Raw genomic sequence first — 9,623 nt, 5'->3', positions numbered from 1 at the left:
TTTCAGTGACTAAATATTCAGAAGTAGTTCGCCTCTCCTTCCTAGTCGGCCTTTGTCTGGAAGCTCATCTGAAACCTGTCCACCATGGGTTAGCCTGCTGGTATTTAAAATACCAGTGGCATAGCTTCCAGAATCACAGCAACTCACAAGCCACCACAGTAAGACAAACTGGCAGACGAGTGGTGGATCTAGCTCCTAGAGCCTTGTTTTTCTCAATGTCATCAGTGCTGCTAAGACTTCTTCCTTCAATGCTATTAGTTCTTGATGATATGATACCTCTTGAAATGACTGCATATTGATGAATTCTCTTTGGTACAATGACTCTATATAGTCCTTCCATCATCTTTTCATCTTTCCAGTGTTGTTCAATATTTTGCACATAAAATTCTTCAATATTGTAACCCAGCGTTTGAATTTCTCTTGATTTTTTTCAGCTTGATAAATGCCAAATGTGCTCTTCCTTTTTGGTTTTCTAATTTCAGGTCTTTGCACATCTCATTAACATTCTGGAACTTGTCTCCTACAGCTATCCTTTGTAATATTCTACTCAGCTCTTTTACTTCATCATATCTTCCAGTAGCTTTACCTTCTCTATGCACAAGAGCAAATTTTAGTCTCTTCTAACATCCATTTTTTGTCTCTTCTTTCTTTTCTTTTTAATTACCTTTTGTTTTCTTCCACTATGATGTTCTTGATGTCATCCCACAAATCCTCTGGTCTTCGGTCATGAGTGTCTAATACATCAAATCTGTTCTTTAGATGATCTCTAAATTCAGGTGGAACATACTCAAGGTGGTATTTTGGCTTTCATAGACTTGTGATAATTTTCTTCAGCTTCAGCCTGAACTTGCATAGTAGCAATTGATGGTTTGTTCCATAGTCTGCCACTGAGCATCAATTTCCTGTCCTTGTTTTGGCTGATAATATTGAACTTCTCCATGATCTCATCCCACAGATATAGTCAATTTATTCATATGTATTCCATTTGGTAAAGTCTAGGAGTCCTGGTGTGGCGCTATGGGTTAATGCATGAGACTCCAAACCATTTGAACTGCAACGTCGGCAGTTCAAGCTCACCAGTTGCTCCTCAGAAACCCTATACAGGGTCGGTGGCACTTAACAACAACAGGACCAATAAATAACGTTCTTACCAATGGAGAAAAGATTGAAGTTGTCAAGGACTTCATTATTCTTAGATCAGCTATCACTACTCATGGAAGCAGCAGTCAAGAAATCAAACAACGTATTGCATCAGGCAAATCTGCTGCACAAAACCTTTTTAAAGCAAAGATGTCAGCTTGAGGACTAAGGTGTATCTGACCCAAGCCATGGTACTTTCAATAACCTCATATGCATGCGAAAGCTGGACAGTGAATAAGGAAGACTGTAAAAGAATTGGTGCTTTTGAGTTATGGTGTTGGATGGAGAAGAATATTGAAAGTGCCATGGGCTGCCAAAAGAACAAACAGATCTGTGTTGGAAGAAGTGCAGCCAGAGTGCTCCTTGGAGGCCAGGATGGCCAAACATCTCTCATACTTCTGACATATTATCAGGAGGGAGCAGTCGCTGGAAAAGGATATGATGTTTTGTAAGGTGGAAGATCAGAGAAAAAGAGGAAGACCCCAGCGAAATGGATTGGCGAAGTGGCAGCATCAGTGGGCTCAAGTGTGGCAACAGTAGTAAGGTTGGCCCAGGACCAGGCAGTGTTTCGTTCTATTGTGCATAGGGTTATTATGAGTTGGTACTGACTTGATGGCACCTAACAACAACAACAGGTATATAGTCACTTTTATGTTGTTGAAAAAAAGTATTTTCTGTGTATAAGTCATTGGCCCTGCAAAATTCTACCACGTAATCTCCAGCATCATTTCTATCACGACAGCCATATTTCCTAACCCTTTCACTTGCATTCCTATTATCAGTAATTATCAATGCATCTTGGTTGCACAGATCATTTTCAAAGTGAAGAAGTTGGTAGAATTCTTCAATTTCATAACATTGGCTTTAGTGGTTGGTGAATAAATTTGAATAATAGTGATATTAACTGATCCTCTAATGTTGTTGGTAAGTGCTGTCGAGTCGATTCTGACCCATAGCGACCCTATATAGGGTTTCCAAGAAGCAGCTGGTGAGCTTGAACTACCAATCTTGCAGCTCAAACAACTCTGCAGTCTGACACATTAGCCCACACCACCACACAAGGACTCCAGTCTTCTAATAGGCACATCCTCTAATTGGCACATGGATATTATTGTACAAATAGCATCGTATTTCAAGATAGATCTTGAAATGTTCCTTTTGATGGTGATTGTGATGCCATTTCTCTTCAATTTCTTCCCACCATAGTAAACCATATGATGATCCTATTCAAAATGGCTTAATTGTAGCCCATTTCAGCTCATTAATGTCTAGGATATTGATTTCACGTGTTCCATTTCATTTTTGTCAACTTGTAATTTTTCTTGTTTCATATTTTGTGCATTCCACATTCCAATGGATGTTTGCAGATGTTTCTTCTAATTTTGAGTTGTGCCACATCAGAAAATTAAGATACTGAAAGCTTAACTCCATACACGTCATTAAGGTCAACTGTACTTTGAGGAAAGGTACAGTTTGAGGACTAAGGTAAATCTGACTCAAGCCATAGTATTTTTAATTACTTTATATGTCTGTGAAAGTTGGATAATGAATAAGGGATACCATAGAAGAATTGAGGCATTTGAATTATAGTGTTGGAGAAGAATGTAAAAAATACTATGGACTGCCAGAAGAACAAACAAATCTGTGTTGGAAGAAGTACAGCCAGACTGTTCCACAAGGATGGTGAGACTTTGGACATATTATCAGGAGGGACCAGACCCTGGAAGATATCATGCTGGTAAAGTGGAGGGTCAGCAAAAAAGAGAAATGCATGCAATGAGATTGACTGACACAGTGGCAGCAACAATGGGCTCAAACATAATAACCCTTGGGAGGACGACACAGGACCAGGCACTGTTTCATTCTGTTGTGCATAGGGTTACTATGAGTCCAACCCAACTGAATAACAACAACTACCATTTGGAGGAGGCAGATCATCCCCAAACGTATTTTGAATACCTTCCAACCTGAGTGGCTCATTTCCTGGAACTATATATGATTGTTAAGTTGCTGTTGATAAGGTTTTCAGTAGATAAACATTCAGAAATGGTCTGCCTCTCCTTCTACCTAGACTGTCTTAATCTGGAAGCTCTGCTAACACCTAGCCAAGTCTCGCTAGGCCTAAATATACTGACTATTCTTATACCAACTCATAGCGAACCTATGCACAACAGAACGAAACACTGGCTTTAAATCTTCACAGGAGCAGAAAGCTTCAGCTTTATCCCATTGTTGTTGTTGGGTGCCATTGAGTCGGTACCAACTCATAGCAACTCTATGCACAGCAAAACGAAATATTGCCCGATCCTGGGCCAACCTCACTATTGTTGTCACGCTTGAGTCCATCGATGCTGCTACCTGGCCAATCCATCTCATTGTGGGTCTTCCTCTTTTTCTCTGACCCTCCACCCTGCCAAGCATGATATCCTTCTCCAGAGATTGGTCCCTCCTAACAATATGTCCGAAGTATGAGAGACGAAATTTGGCTATCCTGGTCTCCAAGGAGCACTCTAGCTGCACTTCTTCCAACATGGATCCATTGGTTCTTTTGGCAGCCCATAGCACATATATATGTTATTGTTGTTAAGTGCCGTCAAGTTGATTCTGACCCATAGCGATCCTGTATAGGGTTTCCGAGGAGCAGCTGGTGAGCTTGAACCGCTGACCTTGCAGTTCAAATGGCTTTGCAGTCTGGCACTTTAACCTGTAGCACCACACAAGGACTAGATAGATAGATAGATATCTTTCATTGATTTTCTTCCTCTACATAACCCAGCCTACAGCATTTTGTATTGAGTTGGTTTTCAAGTCTAGCTAGGCCTAAAAATACTGAGAACGCTCATTCAAAACAGGAGGTTACTACAATCCATGATGTGAGGAAACAGCAGAAATACAAAAGATATCACCACCATTGGATTAAATATTTATGAGAAACAAGGCTCTAGGTGATGGTATATTTGACAACGTTCAGTGTTTCTTTCAAACTGAGTAATAGAAGGAGGCTGATTTGTTGGTCCTGCTGTTGCTAGACAAAGTACTGGTAAAGAAGAGCTCAGGGTTCAATCACAGATCAAGCACTGCACAAAAGGCCTAAGAGTTGCCACTTACACCCTGAAAGAAAGTCTTATTTCTTGTAATAACAAGAGCTGATATTTCTGAAAACCAAGCCCAAGCCTTATTGTAAGAGTGACTAAATTACAATGCCAATTCAATTCCCAACCTTAAATGGTGTCTGAAATTAAAGTGAGGGCATGGATTGGGAAGAAATGGATCCTGAAAACTGGGATGGCACATATGGGCAGATAATCAGGAAGCTGGTGACACCAAGTCCCTAAATCCCATTGAATCCCAACAGAATTCCACCCATCTTACTCCATCTTTGTCTGCTAAACCACCCTCCCCAGTAAAACCAATGTCCCTTCAACCTCAGCTGATGAGATTAACCCAGTTGTGTCTGAAGAATCATTGTCTTAGGTATCACATGAGGCAGCACTGCGGGCATTGCTTGAGGGAAATGTCTTACAAGAAATTACTGAATGTTCCCAGGACCTACCCACACCATGATATTTTGCTTCTAGACCTATAACTAGACTTAAATCCCAGTGAGCCATAAGAGGTGAAGTACAAAGTATGGCCCATGAGGAAGCATGCTACACTTCAAAAGAGTTTATTGATTTTTCTAATGGATACCAATAGAAACCTGGAGAATACATGTAGGAATAGTTATTAAGAATATTATAATGATACAAGGAATATAAAATTGGCTCACTCTGAGTTTGTTGATATGTGTCCACTAAGCATAGATTCTTCATTCAATATTTCAGCTTGAGAGTTTAGAAAGGATCTAATAACGTGGCTGGTTTACTGAAGCATCGATCCAACAATGGCTTACACTAAATCAAATTGAAATGCCAGATCTGCACTGTTATACTGTAGAAGAAAATATCCAAAGGCTTAGGGAAACAGGCATTGTCTTAGTTATCTAGTGATGCTATAACAAAAATACCCAAGTGGATGGTTTTAACAAATAAATTTATTCTCTCACAATTTAGGAGGCTGGCCCAAATTCAGAGTGCCAACTCTAGGGAAGGCTTTTTCTCTCCATTGACTCTGGGAGAAGGCCCTTGTCATCTTGCAGCATTTATAGTCCCAGAATTCCTTAGAGACTTCCATATGTCTTGCCATCAGTCTTCCCCTGAATCTACGAGCTTTACAGTGCAGAGACTCCAGGTCCAAAGGCCACACTCCACTCCTGGCTCTTCTTTCTTGGTGGTAGAACCCTCTTGATCTCTGCTCACTTCTTTCTCCTTTTATCTATTGTAAGTAAAGGTGTTTCAGGCCACATCCCAGGGAGACCCCACTTATATCAGATCAGGGTTATGATGGAGTTAAAGGTATTGCATCCCACCTAATCCTCTTATTGGTTTATCATATCAGATCATATCATCACATAACTGCCACATTACATCACTACAAAACTGCCAATCAATGAGAATCATGGCCCAGCCAAGCTGGCTTACATTTTGTAGGACACAACTGAATCCATGATAGTCATGTTAAGGTAGCTTTATCAGGCACGAGACATAGATCTCCACGGGATGCCATGGTTAAAAGACACACCTTTAACCACAACAGTGAGAAACAAATTTGTGAAGGGAGCCCCAGCATCCTAGAAGACTCTGGTATTGCTGTTTTATGTAACTGAGATTTTACAGTGTGAATTGCCCTGAAGTAACACATCTAACAACAATGGCCACAACTTGTCTGTCAGTATGTCTTCCTGTGGTGGCTTGCATGTTGCTGTAATGCTGGAAGCTATGTAACCAGAATTTGAAATGCCATCAGGGTCACCCATGGTGGACAGGTTTCAGAGGAGCTTCCAGACTAAGACAGACTAGGAAGAAAGAAAGGCATGCTACTTCTGAATGTTAAGCCACTAAAAACCTTATGAATAGCAGTGGAATATTTTCAGATAGAGTACCAGAAAATGAAAACATTATGAATAGCACCAGAATATTACCAGATATACTGCCAGAAGATGAGCCCCTCAGGTTGAAAGGTACTCAAATGTGACCGGGGAAGAGCTGCCTCCTCAAACAAGAGTAGACCGTGATGACACAAATGGAGTACAGCTTTAAGGACCTTAATTTGCTGATGGGGCACAACTCAAAATAGGGAGAAACGGGTACAAAAATCCATTAATAACCAGAACATGCAATGTATGCAATATGAATCTAGTAGAATTGGAAGTTATAAAAAAATGAAATAATGAATGCATAAAAATAAATATCCAAGGCATTCATGAGATGAAATTGATTGGTACTGGCCATTTTAAATCTGACAACCACATGGTTTACTATGCAAAGAATAACAAATTCAAGAGTAATGGTGTTATACTCACCATCAAAAAATTTTTTTTTAATTTTCCCAAAGTATCTTGAAGTATAATGCTGTCTGTGATAGGATAATATCCATATGCCTATAAGGAAGACCAGTTAATATCACTATTATTCAAATTTACACACCAATGTCTAAAGCCAATGATGATGAAATTGAAGAATTCTACCAACTTCTTCAGTCTGAAATTGAGCAAACATACAATCAAGAGGTATTGATAATTAGAGGCGATTGGAATGGAAAGGTTGGAAACAAAGAGGAATGATCAGTAGTTGAAAAATATGACTTTGGTAACAGAAATGATGTTGGAGATTACATGACAGAATTTTGCAAGACCAATGACTTAGTCAATGCAAATACCTTTTTTAAACAACAAAAAAAGTTATTATTATACACATGAACCTCACCAAATGGAATCTACAGGAATCAAATTGACTACATCTATGGGAAGAGAAGATGGAAAAGCTCAAAATTATCTGTAAAAACAAGGCCAGGGGCTGAAAAGGAAGTTAGGAAAGCAATAATATTTACAATAGCTGCCCAAAAGATGAAATATTTAGGAACAAATCTAGCCAGAGAAACAAAAGACCTATACAAAGAAAACTACAAAACACTACTACAAGAAATCAAAAGACACTTACAAAAATGGAAGAACATACCATGCTCCTGGATAGGAAAACATAATATTGTGAAAATGTCAATAAGAGCCAAAGCAATCTACACATATAACGCAGTCCCAATCCAGATTCCAATGACATTCTTTAGAGAATTGGAAAAAACAATTACAAACTTTATATTGAAGGAAAGAGACCCAAGATAAACAAAGCACTGCTTAAGAAGAAGAACAAAGTTGGAAGCCTCTCACTCCTTGATTTCAAAATTTACTACATGGCTACAGTGGTCAAAATAGCCTGGTAATGATACAATGAAAGATACATGGATCAATGGAATAGAATCGAGAATCCAGAAATTAATTCATCCACATACAGCCAACTGATCTTTGAAAAAGGGCCAAAATACATTGAGTGGGGAGGAGATAGTCTCTTCAACAGACGGTGCTGGCAGAACTGGAAATTGATATGCAAAAGATTGAAACAAGACGTTTATCTCACATCAGATACAAAACCCACTCAGCATGAATTAAAGACCTAAATGTGAATCCCAGAATTCTAAAGGTCATCAATAAAAAAAATAGGGACAAATTTAAGGGCTCTATTACAGGGCACACATAGACTACTAAACATTGCAAGAATTGCACAATCAAAAGAAGAAAAATAGATGATTGGGACATACTAAAAATCAGAAACTTATGTATATCAAAAGATTTCACTAAAAGAGTAAAAAGAAAGTCCACAGAATGAGAAAAAATCTTTTGAAATGACATATCAGACAAGGGACTAATTTCTAAAATCTATAGGAAACTACAACACCTCCACAAGAAAAAGACATCTCAACTTAAAAATGGGCACAGGACAAGAACAGACACTTCACCAAGGAAGACATTCATACAGCCAACAAACATATGAAGAAATGTTCACAATCATTAGCCATTAGATTTGCATCAAAACAACAATGAGATACCATCTCACACCAGCAGTAACAGTGAAGTTCAAAACAACAGAGTACAATAAATGCTGGCGAGATCTGGAGAAGACTGGGACCCTCCTACATTGCTGGTGGAAATGCAAAATGGTCCAACCACTCTGGAAAACAGTATGCTGCTACCTCAGAAAGCTGGAAATAGAAATACCTTATGATCTAGCAGTTCCTCTACTTGGTATATATGCACAAAAAATACGAGCCAGAACATTGAGTAGATGTATACACATCAATGTTTATCACTGCACTATTCACAATAGCAAAAAGATGGAGGCAGCTAAGTGCCCATCAATAGAAGAATGAATAAACAAAGTTTGGTACATACACACAATGGAATATTATGCTAACTTTAAGCATAACAAGGAAGCTGCAAGCCACTGCATAACATGGATGAAACTTGAAGACATTATGCTAAGTGAAATTAGTCAGTCATGAAAGGACAAATATTGCATAAGAAGATCATTATTGTAAAAGCTTAAGAAAGCTACTTAAAGGAAAAAAAAGAAAAATTCTTTGTTGGTTACCAGGGCTGGGAGGGAGGGGACGGTAGAGCACAAGGTAGGGGACAGACACATCATAGTCAGATGGTGGGGAAGGCAATACACAAGAAGGGGGAGTAGGATGGAAGAACAAGGTAGATAAGGGAACACATAGGCAGGTTTGCATGGTCTAAACGGGACAGAGGTAAATAGTGATGTATGCTCAACCTTGGAACAACAAGGTATGTGATACAGGGATTGAGGCATAGTCTGAATGGTTAAAAGAGGGGAAACAATGTTAAGAAGCTTGACTGTCTTATGAATATTGGTTTCCCTTGCCTACTATCATAAAATAGACACAAGTGGGATAGAAAGGAATATTGGGAAACATCATTACAGAAAGCTTGTAAGCCTGTTTTCAGCCTATAACTGATTGGAATACCTAAAAAGGATTCTAGAACTTGCCCAGTGAAATAGGCTTCTTGTGGTGTATAGGACCTTAGGTGGAATCCTGAACCCCATCCAGAACCTTCTGAAGTGGGACATTCCCACAAGAAAGGACAAGAAGACCAGCCTGGAGCACCAAGAGGAACAGAAGATACTTCTTGAAAGAAAGACTAGCAGGAAAAATCAAAAACAAAAATTTCAGTCTGATTGGCAGCTACAAGAAAAAGCAAGTTGTTCACCAGGAAGCCATCAAGGCAAGCAATCAAGTCCCTTCAGGTTAAACCCCCCTCCAAGACTGAAACTCAAAGGGAACACATGAACAGGCATGTAATCTTGCAGGTGATCAAGTTGATCTACTGGTAAGTGGAAGAGGGGGAAAGGCAGCAATGAAGATATAGACTGAGTTTGATCACGTTCTATAGACTCCCGTTGACCTGGAGATGAGACAGAGAAGAGGAAGGGCTAGTTGGTTTGAAGTGTAAGTGAGACCTCGGGACTCCCGAGCCCATGGACATAGCCATGGAGGGCTAGAGCTTAGAGTGAATCATCCAGCTGATATGA

Source organism: Chrysochloris asiatica, unplaced genomic scaffold (genome assembly GCF_000296735.1).
Source record: "Chrysochloris asiatica unplaced genomic scaffold, ChrAsi1.0 scaffold00087, whole genome shotgun sequence".
Taxonomy (NCBI): domain Eukaryota; kingdom Metazoa; phylum Chordata; class Mammalia; order Afrosoricida; family Chrysochloridae; genus Chrysochloris; species Chrysochloris asiatica.
This window is presented reverse-complemented; position numbering follows the sequence as displayed.